We start from the raw sequence: 16,855 nt of genomic DNA, 5'->3' as shown, positions 1-16,855 counted from the left end.
GTGTCACAAAGAGGAGGGAGAAAACTTGTTCATCTTAGCCTCTAAGGATAGAACAAGAAGCAATGGGCTTAAACTGCAGCAAGGGAGGTTTAGGTTGGACATTAGGAAAAAGTTCCTAACTGTCAGGATGGTTAAACACTGGAATAAATTGCCTAGGGAGGTTGTGGAATCTCCATCTCTGGAGATATTTAAGAGTAGGTTAGATAAATGTCTATCTGGGATGGTCTAGACAGTATTTGGTCCTGCCATGAGGGCAGGGGACTGGACTCGATGACCTCTCGAGGTCCCTTCCAGTCCTAGAATCTATGAATCTATGTTTTTTGTAAAGGAAAATCATGCCTCACCGATCTATTGCCAAGGGACGCTGTGGAATCTCTGTCATTGGAAATTTTTAACTCTAGGTTGGACAAACACCCATCAGGGATAGTCTAGTTATTATGGAGTCCTGCCTTGAGTGGACTAGATGACCTCTTGAGGTCCTTTCCAGTCTTATACTATTATGATTCTATTACAATTCTCTGAGGAAGTCAACAAGCTTGTGGACAAGGGTGATCCAGTTGATATAGTGCACTTGGACTTTGAGAGAGCCTTTGTCAAGGTCCATCACCAAAAGCTCTTAAGCAAAGTATGCAGTCATGGCGTAAGAGGAAAGGTTTTCTTATGGGTCAGAACCTGGTTAAAAGATAGGAAATAAAGGATAGGATTAAATGGTTAGTTTTTACAGTGGAGAGAGGTAAATAGCAGTATTCCCAAGAAGTCATACTGTGACCAGTGCTGTTCAACATATTTCTCAATGATTTGGGAAAAGGGTTAAACAATGAGGTGGCAAAGTTTGTAAACAATACAAAATTACTCAAGTTAGTTAAGCTTAAAGCTGATGCAAAGAGTTACAAAGGGAGCTTACAAAACTGGGTTAGTGGGCAACAAAATGGCAGATAAAATTCAATCTTGATAAATGCAAAGTAATGGTCATTTGAAAACATAGACCCCATCAATTTATATGTATAGTTGAGATTATATTAGCTGTTACCATTCAAGAAAGAAATCTTGGTGTCATTGTGGATAGTTCTCTGAAAACATCTGCTCAATGTGCCTTGGCAGTTATAAAAGCTAACAGAATGTTGGGAACCATTAACAAAGGTATAGATACCATACTGTCACTATATAAATTCATGGTACGCACACACCTTGAATACCGTGTGCAGTTCTGGTTGCCACATCACAAAAATATATACATTAGAACTGGAAAAAGTACAGCAAAAGGCAACAAAAAGGGTATGGGCCAGCCTCCATATGAGGAGAGATTAAAAAGATTGGGACTATTCATCTTAAAACAGAGCCGAATAAGGGAGATTATGACAGAAGTCTATAAATGATGAATGGTGTGGAGAAAGTGAATAAGTATTCTTATGTTCTTATAAACATTGATATTATCAGTTGAAATTATAAAAAAAAATGAAAGCTGAATTCTGCCAAGCCTACCAAGGGGGCCTTGGGAAGATGGCTACTCAGCACGAGTAAAGATGACAGAAATTAGGCCTAAGTAATGTAAGAACGTTCTTCAAAGAGCGGAGATCTTTCCACATGTTGAGTAGGACGTTACTCTGCAAATAGTCTAACTGCTCTCATCGTGACTACTCAGGAGTAAGGCACTACCCAGCAACAGTAAGGGTGGAAGAATTTTCCCCAAATTGAAGGTTGAAATGTTGTTCCTAACATGCTATTGAATGGTCCTAAAAGGGACCCCCAGAAGAGCTATGCATGATCAGACCCAAGATTGTTCCATCACAGCCCAATTACTCCTCCTGAAGATCCTGAACCACATTGAGGCCTTTTGGAATGCTCTGGAAGTGGACCTGGGGCCAAGCGGGCAGCTGAGGGAATCTTCAGCTGGAGTGGAAGCAGCTTGCCAGGTTTCTATGAACTCTCTCCAGTCCCCCATCATACAGGACATACATGGGGCATACTGAAGTAAGAGGGTGCTGGCTGGAACATGCTGCACTCTTGTGATCCCTCTCAATATAATAGCCTTTTAAGGACAATTAGAAAATGATGTAACTTAGCGTAGTCCTTTGGCTGCTATAAACTAAGGTGGAGATGGAGCCGCTGGCCACTGCTTCTCCATTCCTATTAATTAGGTTTATTATAGTAGTGCCTAATGGCCAGCTGAGAATGCGGCCCCGTTGTGCTAGGTGATGTACAAGAACTGAGGAGCTATCAGTCTCTGCCCCAGAGAGCTTGCCATCTAAATAGACAAGACAAACACAGGCAAGGGGAAAGGGACATATACCCCACACACTACTGCAAATTCAGCTGTGAATGTTGTATTTGTGCTGTTACAATAATTTCTATAGCAACAAACTGTCAGAAACAAACGTATGATTTTATTGTGTGATCAAGCCCAAGGAAACGTAGAGCAGCGAAGAAGAGAGTTCTTCATAAAATACACATATCTTTCACATTACCAGGGAACAGAAAAACACTGCCAGAGGACATTCCTTCACGTATGAATGGTTTATAGAAGTTACTTTGCAAACATGGTAAAAATAATTGTTTCCATTTTTTACCAACAGTCCTTGAAATCATCGATTTCTTGTAAACATCATCTTGCTTGCCACTGAAACAAACATACTCAGCGCTATGTATTTGCTGCACACTTGTATGGTACTTCATATCACAGGCTGATTCAACAGCCCTGTCAAATGCAAACACTGTGGGCCACATTTTCAAAAGGGCTCAGAATAGCCACTATTGGGACCACATTTTCAAAGATCTCAGATGCCATTTAGGTACCTGTAGCCAGATTTTCAAATGTGCTCAGCACTCAGCATCTTCCATTGTTCTCAGTCTGACCATTTCACTTAGCTGCCTACACCAGAGCTGGACTCTTTGGGAAATCTGCTCACTTAGTTGTCTAAATGGGAGCTGTTGAGGGCTGAATTCTTCTGAAAAATCTGACATGTAGGCTAAACCACTCTCTGGTGCAACCCTATTGAAGTCAATGGCTTTACCCTGGGAAAGGAAGTTAGCTCAATGACTGAGTTGTGATAGATGCATTTTTAGCAAAGAATGGAATTTCAGTGTGTAACTTAAATGTTTGACCTTATGGTTTCCATCCCACCTTTAGTATTTAAAAATATTTGCACTCTTTCTTTGTAACTCTGGACTGCAGTTAGGTTGAGAGGAAGGCATAATAGATAACAACTAAGAGCTAGATTGCGTCTTTGACTGCACTTCCATGAAGAGTCATATGCCCACTGTGTACTCATTTTACATCAGCGTAAATGACTACACAACGTGTAAGACCGCGAAGACTCAGGGTCACAGATTTCATCCAGTGGAGAGCAGGTACAAGGTTCTGAGTACCTTCAATGCCCCTACAGAATCAAGTGTACATTACATTAGGTCATGAATGGGCTTTGCTGTAAGAAAGGGTGCCAGGAACATAGCCTGGCTGCTAGGATAGTATTTGCAGGAGTATAATGCTCTGAAGGCAGTACTTTGGCAAGTACTTTGGCCTATATATTTGTAAAGTGCTATGTGCATACTTGTGGTGCTGTTGAAATACCTCTGCCCCGATATAATGTGACCTGATATAACACGAATTCAGATATAACGCAGTAAAGCAGCACTCCATGGGGGTGGGGCTGCGCGCTCTGGCAGATCAAAGCAAGTTCGATATAACGCGGTTTCACCTATAACGCGGTAAGATTTTTTGGCTCCCGAGGACAGCGTTATATCGGGGTAGAGGTGTATATATATATATTTAGGAACATATGTATTAAAGCTGATCAAAAAATGGAAATCCATCTCCATTTTGCTGTCCACCACCGTGGGAAATCAATATTTTGACATTAATTTTCATCCCAAATCAGGACAGCATTTCAAAACTTACAAGAGTTCCAAAAAAGATTTGGAAATGTCAAAAGGTTTCATTTGTGTTTTGCTCTGTTGACCCAAACAAATATGATTAATTTGAGGTAAAAAATAATCTCTGTACCCTCCTGAACTGCTATGATGCAGTCCCTCAGTGCACCAGGATGGTTCAGCCAGTTAGAGAGACTACAGTGCATCATGGGAGATGTAGTTCAGCCCAGGAGCAAGTTACATAGGGGAGAATGGGGGACATGAGGGATCTAGAACTACAACCCCTGTAAAGTTTCAGAGTAGCAGCCGTGTTAGTCTGTATCCACAAAAAGAACAGAAGTACTTGTGGTACCTTAGAGACTAACACATTTATTTGAGCATAAGCTTTCGTGGCTACAGCCCACTTCATCAGATGCATAGCTGGAACATACAGCAAGAAGATATTTATACATACAGAGAACATGAAAAGGTGGAAGTAGCCATACCAACAGTAAGAGGCCAATCAATTGAGATGAGCTATCATCAGCAGGAGAAAAAAAACTTTTGAAGTGATAGTCGAGATGACCCATAAAGGTGTGAGGATACTTAACATGGGGAAATAGATTCAATTAGTGTGATGGCCCACCCTGAAATGTATAGCAGTGGCTCAATGGATAAAGAAATTAATGTTAAAACTAAGCATTTCCTTTTGCTTTTTCCTTTCCTGACAGAAAATTTTGGTCAAATATATCTTTTCCTGCAGAGAGTTTCAATTCTGATGAAATCCCATTTTCTGACCACTCCTCCATACTAAATAAATATCATCTGCACACTTACCCTTTGTGATGGGGCAAGGCCAGATGGCTACAGTAAAGTACTGAGGAACAGGTATGTTAGCCCCAGGCTAAACAAATCCCTAGTACCGTGGTAACCAAATGGCAGTTGCTCCAGGTTAATCAAGGCACCTGGGGCCAATTAAGATCTTTCTAGAAGGCAGTGGAGATAGCTACATTGATTAGAACACCTGCAGCCAATCAAGGCAGGCTAATCAGGGCACCTGGTTTAAAAAGGGAGCTCACTCCAGTCAGGGGAGGAGGAGCCAGAGGAGAGAAGTACATGTGAGGAGCTGGGAGCAAGATGCACAAGGAACTGAGACTGAGAGGGTGTGCTACTGGAGGATTGAGGAATTATCATACAATCAAGTATTATCAGACACCAGCAGGAAGGTCCAGTGGTGAGGATAAAGAAGGTGTTTGGAGGAGGCCATGGGGAAGCAGCCCAGGGAGTTGTAGCTGTCATGCAGCTGTTACAAGAGGCACTATAGACAGCTGCAATCCACAGGGCCCTGGGCTGGAACCCGGAGTAGAGGGTGGGCCTGGGTTTGCCCCAAACCTCCCAACTCCTGATCAGACACAGGAGGAGTTGACTCAGACTGTGGGTTCCACCAGAGGGGAAGATCTCTGAGGTGAGCAAATCCGCCAATAAGTGCAGGACCCACCAAGGTAGAGGAGGAATTTTGTCACACCTTGTATAACAAATCTATACTAAATACTTATGTCACTGCTTGAATATATAAACTCTAGACCAGCTACTTATGGATTAATCAACCTATCATTCTATTATATTATCATTATTGTGTTTATGTATAGAATACCATACCTAAGACATGTATACCTCCTTACATATTTTACATGTTCATTAACTTGTGGGGTTACCTGTCGCTATCCCTGTAAAACACCTGTAAATGGCTTAAATAAATTAATACTCATGATAAGTCACAAAGTTGAGGAGGCCAAAGGAAAGGAGGGGTGTCTGCAAGAGACCCTTCCAATACAAGTATTGCCCAGAGCTGAGGAATGCACTTCATTTGATGCCTGCCAAAAAGCTAGCTCTTAGATATTTGCCTTTATGTCCCCTAAAGTCTCACTCTGTCTATACTTGATGGCCCAGGAACACTACATGGTATCTTGTACTTTTATCTTGTATTATCTATCTTTACAAATATTGTCCTTCTTGTTTCTTTTTTATTTCTCCAGCTATCATCAGATTTGAGCTTAATAGAGTTTCTGCTGAATTTGATGGATCTGGTGACTGCCCCTGTCCCATCAATTATCCCTTGCATTTAATGAAATATTGTCAGACAGTTAAGCATTAATCTGCAAAGTTAAAATTGATTTGCTGCTCCTTCCTTTTTCCTGAAGGCTCCAAACACCTCCCCGTGTGCTACACGTCTTAGTAGTCAATCCTTCACTATCTCCAGGAGGAGAAAGGGTGGAAAACATATCCCTAGTGGGCTCAACACATAGGTCTCCCCTTCTCCATGTAGAAGGCAGGAGTAGCATCTCCACAGCACCATTTCCCTATCTTTGATACCCTACAAATGCACTTCTGTGTCACAGCTGGGTCATGGGCAGCTAGACCTAGCAGTCAGAACCAGAGTTCACGGTTGTGAGACATGAGTTGGCTGGCTTAGAATATCAGGTGGTCAGAGGCAGGAAACAAACTGGAGATCAGAACCACCAGTCAGGCCGGGCCAGGATACCAGGGAGTCAGAGGCAGGTGACAAACTGGAGTTCAGGAACCACAAGTCAGATGACAGGAGATCAAGCTAGGGGTACCGATAATAGGGGGAGCAGGAAGCACACAGTCCAGAGCAGGGTGGAGCTCAGTTGTTCATATAGCTTCCAGTTCCTGCTGCTGGCTTAAGTAGGGCCAGCAGGCTAATCAGCTGCTCTGGAAGTCCACTAATCACATCTCAGGGTGGAGCCTCATACTGGGGCTGGGTTTCTTGGGTTTCAGGTAAGTGATTGCCAGTATCTGGCAGGGTTGGTGTGTGGCAGCTCCCATGAACCTTGTGGGCCTGGGTCCAAGACCCATGGGTCCTGATACTCTATAGGTACCCTAGGCAGAAGGATTTTGGCTGAGATTTGATGGGGAGGAGCAATAAATTGGCCATCGTATGTTATCATACATACTCCGATTGTTCTGGAAAAAAAATACAAAATAAGGAGCCAGGGACAACTGTCTACAAGTGAGATATGCCAGTGTACCTCTATGCCATAGAGCTGACCTGAGACTGTCCACTATTAAAAAGTTTCCTTTGCTGTGGCTAGGCTCAAAGGGTAAAATCTTCAATACACCAAAAAAAAAAAAGAGAGAGAGAATGAAAAACCTACTGTGCTCTGAAGTCCTCATTAATTAATACTCTGCCTAGCTGCACTCTGTTCTTTCTGCTCCTGTGGTCTTTCTGCCAGAAATATAAAGCCTAACATTCACTCACCTGATCTAAAGTAAACTATCCTATGCAGCCATCCTAGGGTCAACCTAACCCTTTGGAACTTTGCTGAGAGTGACATCAGATGGTGCTCAATTAGGAAGTGCATACTCTCTGATTGCAGATACCATACCATAAACCACTTTAAATATTAGGAAAGGCCTCCTTGATTTTAGTGGGCACTGAAGTACAATGAGATTCAGCATGATCTACAGGAACAAGCATAGTGTTGTTGAGTTAGGAACACCTCAGTACTGAGCCCAGCACCGTCACCAACTCGTGTGGCCTTGGGTGCAAGAGTTAGCCAGTCTCTCAAATTCCCTCTCTGTTTGTAGTGCTTGAGTTTTCCCATCTCTAAAATGAGGATAATACTCCTTACCTATGTCTCAGAGGGGTTTTGAGGAATAAGAGCTTGAATCATAGTCCTGAAATTAACAGAAGTTGGGTTCATGGCTTCCGTGGCAGCAACATAATACCCTAGTTAGTTAGTGTACCACTTTGAACAGGTAGAGTCAATTCTTGCTCAACAGACTTGAGTTCTTTGAGATTCTTGCATAAATAAGGAAAGCAAGATTCCTCCCTTAAAGCCTCTTATCTGTGTTTATTATGATCTAAAAGAGGTGTGCAATTATATTATTGTTGTGTGATAAAAGTAGCATCCTTTCCTTTTCAGGTTGCGTATGCAGCCATAAACAATTTTACAAAGGGTACCTTGTAATAAATACTGGGTGTGCAACCACAAAGATCTTGTCTGTGGCTCTCTGACTGAGAATATATTTATCATTGCAGGTTTATTGGTCTGGGGGTAAACGGGTGATGTCTGAATGTGGAGGTTCCTCCTCCAGAAAGTAATATAGTTTTATTGTTACTTTTACTGGTTCCCTCAATGCACAGATCAATACATTATTAACTAGTGTCATGATAAAGATTTGTGGGATTCATTTATTTTTCATCCAACATACCACTTCCAGGGAGGAAAATATTCTCTGTATCCCCAGGTACTTGGTTTGCTCTAGTCATAAAATGGAGGCAAGTTCCAATAAATTGTTTTCCAGCACCTGAGTTCAGAAACAAATATCTCTTCATTTTCTCTCACCAAAGTAGGCTCCTGTTACAATCTTCAAATGTTCATTTTGGGGGAGATCGTTCAGTTTGTAAGGGCCTGATTTGCCACTGCCTTTCACCTCATGTGTCATAGAATACACTTTGCACAGTGGGTTTGAAACATCACCAGTTCAGCATGGGCGTATTTTACAATGACAGTACACAATGTGCATGATAGCAGAGATTCAGGTCCTAAAGCCAACATTTTTTTAAATGGCTACTGATTCTGGGTGCCCAATTTGCTATGTCTACCTAAAGTACTTATATGGTCCCTCAGTACCATAATATGAGAGTATTATCCTCACAACACCCCTGTGAGGTAGGGAAGTACCATTTTACACATGGGGGACTGCGGTAAAGAACCTTGCCCAGGTTGACACAGGAAGCCTGTGGCAAATCATGGAATTGAACTTGGAGGTCCTGAGCCCCAGGCAAGCATCCTAACCCCTGAATTATTCTGCCTTTCTTCTGCCTGTCTCCATAGCTTAATTTTCAAAAGTGCTGAGCACGCCAGTTGAGGTCAATGGGAGCTGTGGGTGTTCAGCACCTCTAAAAATCCAGCCTCGGCCATCTCAGATTTGGCACCAAAAACTGAAGTATCCAAAATCAGTGACCACTACTGAAAATTTGACTGCATGATCACTTCATTTCCCATCATGTGCTTCAGACCTGAGGGAGGCTGTCTCACAGCCTGGCAGCGAACAAGCTGAGGTAGAGGGGTCAAAATGATTCATCTTTCAATTTTTCATCAAAGAAAAGAAAAATAAATTTATGGGGGGGGGGTTCACCAACTTTTTATTTTTTTCAAAATTTCTCATGGAAATGTTGAGATTTCACAAGGTTTTACTGTTTTTTCCACTAACTCCATGTAGTGGGCAGGATGAGGGAAGCTTCGGGGAGACTAGAAGAGGTCAGAAGGGGAAAACTCCCTCTTCAGGCAGGAATTCTGGCAGGCCTGAATATATGAGGCCTGATTCTCATTTATACTAACGCTCTTTCTGGCAACTTCAAGGAGGCAGAAATGCCCCCCCTGAACTGAGGCCCTGCCCACCAAAGTAAAAAAGATGTAAAGGCTTTGCACTAGCCTTGCTCCCAGCCCTCAGACTAGGAAGCTTGTCAGGTGAGGTGACTGAGTGAGAGAGGGGACAAGGTGTAACTAGAGTGCACTGAACTAGTATTGGCTGCTTTCCGGAGACCGTTGGGAGTCATGGGGATCAGAACAGAATTTAGAGCAGTCCTGAGGAAATGAAAATCAGGGCCGGGGATTTGGTATTTCCAAAGATGCTGTGAGCATGGCTGATTGGCTATTGTTTATCATTGTTGCCAGGTTGACACATCATTTCAGAGAGGTAAAACTTGCAGCTTCAGGGGTATGCACAGACATGGGGGTGAGGGGGCAAGCAGGGGCACATACCCCCAATAGTCGGTAGGGTCACAGAACTCCTCTGGCCCCAGGCCTGTGGGGGGAGAACATGCCCCTCCAAAAACACTCACATTTTTATTCCTGCGCATACCGCTGTGCTGCTGTGATACTGAGACCTGACAGATAGCAGATGAGGCAGCTGTGTTGCAAGATGAAGGAAAAATGCTCTATTTTATAACTATAGGACACGAGAGAGCGTGGGAGCATTCGTGTTGCTCTGTTCTTCCTTTGTGTTGTCTCCCTTCTATTTCTAAGCCCAGCATACTCAATGCAAATCTGTTTGCAAACAGGTCAGAATTGTTCCGTGAGCACGGCAAGATCCATACATCCAAAAGGACTGATGCACCAAAATGGTGGAAGTTGGTGAAGAAGTATCGGTGCCCCTTTGGATTGCCCGCAAGGATGGCAAGCAAAACCCTACTCAGAGGTTCTCCCAGCTTCAGACATTATTAGAGGAGTCCTGAGATGCAAAGTTTGGATCCAAACTCTCCCAAAGCTTTGGTGTCTTCCAAGGTTTGGGCTTCTGGCTCTGTTCCTTTATAGAGAGGATCCCAATCCATTTTTTTCCCAAAGTTCAGGGTGGAGGGGGTTGAGCTGAAGCACAGTTCAATTCACCATTCGGAATGTAGGAAAACACATTTCATACAGGTAACAGAACTTTGCATTTATACAGTGCAGTCAGCCATCACCCAAGAAAGTCTAGGGAGGAGCTATAGTTTGGGCTGCATGGTAGATGCGGTGTCAGATTCTTCTCACTTATACCACATAAGTCAGGATGAACTCCACTGAAATCAATGGAGTTTCTCCTGGTGGAACTGAGAAGCGAATCAGGTACACTATTTTAGCTGTTAGCTTTAAAGTGCAACTTTAGTGGAAAAAGTGATAGGTCATTCATAGGCTTTTCAATGGAGCTCATGACCATAGTGTCTGAGCACTTCACTAATGTTAATGCTAATGGCTTTATCTCCATGACACCCTACAGGAAACCCATTTTACAGACAGGAAATTGACTTGTGCAAGGTCATATAACAAGCCTGTGTCAGAACAAGGAATCTGTACAACCCAGATCACTTGAATCCCAATCCAGTGTCTTCATCAAAACAGTGTAAAATGTTTCTGTGTAAAAAGGCAGCTTTTTGCTCATCTTCTTGTGCATGTTGGAGCCTTTTCCCTTACTCAGCTAACAAATGGGATCAATCACACACAAGCAGAGAATTTGATTATGTGGACATGCAGCCATAAACAATTGAATCCCCAAACAACTAATTAATTCATCATTTTTTCTATGCTTAGAACTACAGGGACCTAAAAATGTAGACAATTCATCTGCTCTCTGGTGCAGAAAGTTGAGGTGCCTAGTGAAATCAGATTACTGATGAACGTCATGATTTAAAAGCTAGTGCCCTGCCAACTAGCAGTAGCAGTGTGGAAAGCACTGCCAAAAGAGTTTCTCATCAAATCTCACTTCAAGAGGTGGTGTAGTTCTTTTGGTCCCCTGTAAATAGATGAGGCATTGAGAAGCTGGTAGTTTAAACTTATGCATAAATAGCGCATGCAAGGGAATGCTTTAAGATCTATGCACCTGTATATTTCAAAGATGCATTTTTATTTACGACTGGGTACAAGATTGAGACATGATGACTCAGCCACTTTGGGTGCTCAGTTTTTTCAAATTCCTTCTCTGTTTGTGAGCTGATCCGATTTCTGTCTGTCAGCTGTTTCGAAATCCAGCAAAATGAGATTCCAGCACAGTCACCGTCCTTTAATCTACAGCACATTGGGGCACATTTTGTTTCCTCTGAAAAGATGCCCAAGGAAGGGTAAGGGTGAAAGGGTCAGTCAGGATCTTGGTAATTGCCCTCTGTGAGTGCAGGCACCAGGTGAATCCTAGTACCGCCAATGACGCTAGACACCTCATAAGTGATGTGAAATGCACATAGCTTCGGGGGATTTGTGGGCCCCATATCTGTCTGATCGGAGCCAACACTAGTGGGAGCACATGGTACAGCTTTGGAAAGGGAATGGCAATTACCATTCCTCAGACCATTCCCCCAGTAACCCAGAGACATGTATCCAAAACAGGCAGGATACTCTGGTCTGCTGCTACTTCTGGTCTGATGCCCCACTTTATACCACAGCAGTGGCTTTACAAACCAGCCACATGCCCTTTGTTTATAAACTCCCTGTTTAGGGCCTGATTCAAATCCCATTGACACTGAAGAGAGTCTTTCCTGTGTTTTGTACAGTGCTGAGCACTCGGTCTGCCCTTACCGTAACAGATAATGCATAATAACATGGATAGCAGGGCAGCAACCGCACTGATTTTCTCATTATAGGTAATAGAGTAACACACTGATCTGTGCATTTAGCAGAATAACGGTTCAGTGACTCCTACTATTGGTTTTCAATCACTAGTCGCAGCCCACAGCATTATGGCAAGCAAATACTGCGCCGCTTGCACAAGCATGTCCACATAACGCCATTGTGCTTTATTTCCGCTATCCAGCTATGTCACTAGCACACATAAGAGAGTGTACAGAGCTACACAATTCTCTCCCACCTCCATCTTGTATAGCTCTTGCCATTCAGATGGTGGGCTCCCTTTCAAGTATCAGTTTGAATACACCCACTGGTCATGCACTAGAAGGAGCAATATCGTCTTACAAGTACATAGCTCATTTTATCCCAAAGGATCCCCAAGCCTTTTACAAACACTCATGGAGGGCAAAATGTGCCCCACACATTGCATAAGAGTGATGGAGGAGGGGTATTTTGTCCAGAGACATCAGAGCAACGCCCTACTTCCATATGGCTTTTTATATCCATGCAGAGAAGGCAGGACTGTAGTTCTAACATTGGGTCACTTGGGCAAGTAATTCAGCCTCTCTTTGTCTCAACTTTCCCCTCTCTGTAAGAATGAGACAACAATAACATCTCCCTCCTGGAGACAGAGGGAGGATCAATGACAGTATGTGTTCAGTAGCTCTAAGCATGAAACGATGTTCTCACTCTGAGAAAAATTTTGAGATTTCAAAAACTTTTCCTGGTCAAATCAGGGCAAACTATCAAACCATGACAATATTCATGACCTGAAAATAAAAAAAAAAATTTGCTTTAGGTCAGTTGAAACCTTTCAGTTCAATAATATTGAAATGTTTCATTTTGAGTTTGACATTTTTTTATTTAAAATAAAAGTATACTATAATTAGCGTCAATATTTTCTGATAAGAAAAGTTTGTTGAAAAATTCTTGACCAGCTTCAGTGTTTAGTTTTGTGACTGCTATACTGATTTTCGCCCTGTGCACTACAACTTTCACTCATGCCTTCTCTCCTGCTGCCACTTGTGCATGGGAGGACCTCCTCATAAACTACCTCTGAGCTACTTCGTTGTTCTTGTGAGGTGGTATATAAACCGCAAGCTGGGTAAGGAGTTAGAGTCTGTAGGCTCAAACAGCCCCACCCTGCTACACCTGCAGTAGGTATCAAGATTAGAGGTAAGGAGCTAAAATGGCTGCTCCTGGCTCAGTTGGGCCCTGACCAGGAAAGAGGGCAGATCTCTGGGTCTCACAGTGTGAGACCCCTTGCTGGAGCCAAGGACCTGAGTTGGATTGTTGGCAGGCAGAGCATCCCTGGGGGAAGGAAGGCCTGAAGTAGGAGAAGTGTTTAAGATCATTTCTAGTGCCTTGTGGACCTTCCGCATGGATGGTCAGTCTTCATGTTGAGATACCTGCATGAATGGCCTGTCTTCATCTTGAGATACCTGGCTAGAGTATAATCATTTGCAAGCTATTAGTCTTCAGTAGCTTATGCAGGTTAGCCATCAGGGCTTGCTGCAAGACCCATCTTTTCAATGTGTTTGCACTGGCAGTCTGCACTGAACCACATGCAAAATGGCTGCAGACACCCAACATGGAAATATAAAGTTCGAGTACACAGTGGGGAAGAGGTGAGCCATCAAGTTCACATAACTCAATAATCCCCACTCTAGTGTCACGAGGGAAGCATGATTGCAAGCAAGGTAAGGTTGCAGAGTGTTTGTGGCTCCAGTGGGGATTCAAGAGAGGGGCTGAAACTAAATTAATACTAGGTTATTTCATCGTGGATAATTAGTCTATTTATGAGTGTATTTTAAAAGGCAACTAAAGCAGCCTGGAGGGAGGCACCTAAAGCAGCAGCCCCAGATGTCCTGGAAGTGGGGAGCTCTGATTCTTTACCCTCAGAAACCAGGTGCCTGGGAGACAGGAGGTAGCTCCTTTTTCTGGAGTGTCAATTGGAAGGGAAAAGACAGAGAGGGTAGCGGAGAGAGCCAGAGGGAAAGCGTGCATCCAGCTCCCTTTGCAGATGGATTGTTTTTTTCCAGTCTTCCCAGTCCTCGGTTGGGAAACTTCACCAAGTTAGGTTCCCACAGGGCCTGCAGCACCACTGTGAAGGTAGTGACTGCCCGACGGACAGTTCAGCTGGCTACCTCATCTGTCACAGCCTGATTCTTGAAAGTTACCATAGCCAGGAGGAAAAGCAGAAAGTTTATAGCTAAGATTCTTACTGCAGTGTGAGGAGGATTCAGGTCATGTTCTGGAGCTGAAAAGCTATTTCTGAGATCCAGGCTGCTTGGTGCATTAGCAGACCCCTTGGACAAGACAGACAACAGATCACAGTGCCTATAACGTCAACAAGTGCACCATTGATAGGGATCTGGACTGGAGACTGACGTGTTAGAGCAGGGGTGGCCAACCCGAGCCTGAAAAAGAGCCAGAATTTACCAATGTACATTGCCAAAGAGCTACAGTAATACGTCAGCAGCCCCCCCATCAGCTCTCCACCCCCACTCCCAGCACCTCCAACCCATTGGCAGCCCCACCAATCAGCGCCTCCCCCTCCTTCCCCACACCTGCCAATCAACTGTTTCATGGCGTGCAGGCGGCTCTGGGAGGGACGGGGGAGGAGCGAGGGCACTGCAGGATCAGGGGAGGGGGCAGGAAGGGGTGGAGTGGGGCAGGGCCAGTGGCAGAGCCAGGGGTTGAGCAGTGAGCACCCCCGGCACATTGGAAAGTTGGAGCCGCATATTAACTTCTGAAGAGCCGCATGTGGCTCCAGAGCCACAGGTTGGCCACCCCTGTGTTAGAGGGTTAACATAACAAGTAGAGTCAGGGAGACTTGGTGAGTGATTGTGTTAAGAGACCAACAGAGGAAAATTAAAAAGATTTAGGATATCCTCTATGGATCGCTGTGTATATATTTTTAAAAATCTAGCCATATTTGAATATATTTAATATAACTTGGTTCTTGGCATTTTTGTGTTTAAATTCTGTTGTTTCTATAAAGCTATAAAGCTTACTGGAGATGTTAATTAACTTGAGAATTGTGTATTTCTTTGTGAAAGGGGAATGGTATCCACTGATGGGGTGGATTATCCTAGGAGGCACTGCTGCTCCAGTAATCCTGATCACTTGTGGAGGGAGTTGTGAGTGCAGCAGGGAGACTCAGGTTGGCAGAATGACCGAGGACGTCAGGAGGCAAAGCACACTCCATCCCTCCTGAGTTTGTACCTTCGGAGGTGCCAGAGGGGTTACGCACTGAACCAGTCCTAAAACATGGGCACTGTGAATAGGAAAGGAGCAAAATAAAAGGAACAGGAGTTTAAAAGGAAATACTAATTATTTCCAAGTTGTGTTTTCAGTTCAGTATAAGCAAATAAAGGTAAAGAACTAAGTTGAAAGTTTGCCTAAACTTACCCACAAATGCTTCTTCAACAAGATTTGTCATGCTAGACAAATTACTTTATTTCCCATAAAATACCAAGCATGCTTCAGAGGGAACACTCTGATTAGTTGATTCCAATGTTAATAAGACCAACCTGGCTCAAAGCCTGACAAGCAAAGTAGTAAATTCTCATACAGTAAAACTAAATGAATAAATTGTTCCCTGGTGTAGTAAACAAAACAACAAAGGTGCCAACAAAATATTTTAGCTGAGGGCAGAGCAGGCTGAGGAATGTCTTTCTCCAAAGTTAGCACCAAACTTCAGAAAGGATAGAGTGATTTATTGCTGCAAGCATCTCTGATGGTTCCCCTCCTCTTGCTGTGGTAGCTTCTCCCCCTATTAAGAAGGGATTCGCTGAGGCTGTAGTGAGTGGGGTGGGTGGATTCTCGATCATAGTTTTCTGTGGACCATATTGCCAGGGAGTTGAGGGGAATCATGGGGGCATTGCAGAAGCAGCCATTGCAGAAGCAGCAGACTCTCTGAAATCTGCATGGATCCCAATGGATTCATTGGTTCATCAGGTCATCCCACACTTAGCTCATTTTGCAAACAAGGGCAATTCCTCCTCTAACAGGAAAACTCCAGGTCCCTCTCCCACTATGTTTTTTTTCCACAGGAGATACAATCTGACCCTACTCCTTATCTTCTGCCTTTCATTACAATACAGGCTTTCAAGTTCTGTGCTGGGAATATATTGTTATGGCTATTGTCATTACGTGGCACTGTTACAGTCTTTCCAGGTTCTCTTTCCTGCTGCTATGTGAGCAAATGTTCAGTCTTAGGAAGACATGCTATGTTATTGTTAGTTTGTGCCATGCAAGTCTCTCGGTAAAAGAAGGTTCTGCAGAGAGGGAGTTGTGTAAACAGCAAAACAGGTTGTTTTCTGCCTCTGACTTCAGTCAGTTCTTGAGTCAGAGTTGCTCAGTGGGAACTGGGCATTGGTGTTGGACTGAGATTCCCCTAAAGAAAGGATTGCCCCGTATGCTATCTGACCACCTGTGTTCCAGAATTGGTGTGTATGTACATAAAACAAGTTACACTTAATATATCCCAAATTCCACATCACTGATATCCCCTCCCTGAGAAGCTGAGTCGCAAGGTCTGGATGTCTGCTAACCGTCAGTGGAAGGACAGTGCTGGTGTCAGAATAGGACACTGGTATCAGAAGGGGCAACACTATTTTAACTCTTCATCTTACCAATTTGGGGTATATTCAAGATAAATCCCTATAAGTCTCTGAACCCCACCACCTAAGTTTTGAGGCATGCAAGGTATGGGCCTTCCCATTTCTAGATCTTTTTAGAGGGTGTCATAAGGACTTTTCTACTTACCAACTTGCTAATTTCATGAGAGCACAGCTGATACAGTAATTTAATGCAACAAGTTATTAAAATTGATGCCAGGTATCCTTAGGAGACCACATATTCTGTCTCTAATCATTTTAATT

Source organism: Mauremys reevesii, linkage group 3 (genome assembly GCF_016161935.1).
Source record: "Mauremys reevesii isolate NIE-2019 linkage group 3, ASM1616193v1, whole genome shotgun sequence".
Classification (NCBI taxonomy): Eukaryota; Metazoa; Chordata; order Testudines; family Geoemydidae; genus Mauremys; species Mauremys reevesii.
This window is presented reverse-complemented; position numbering follows the sequence as displayed.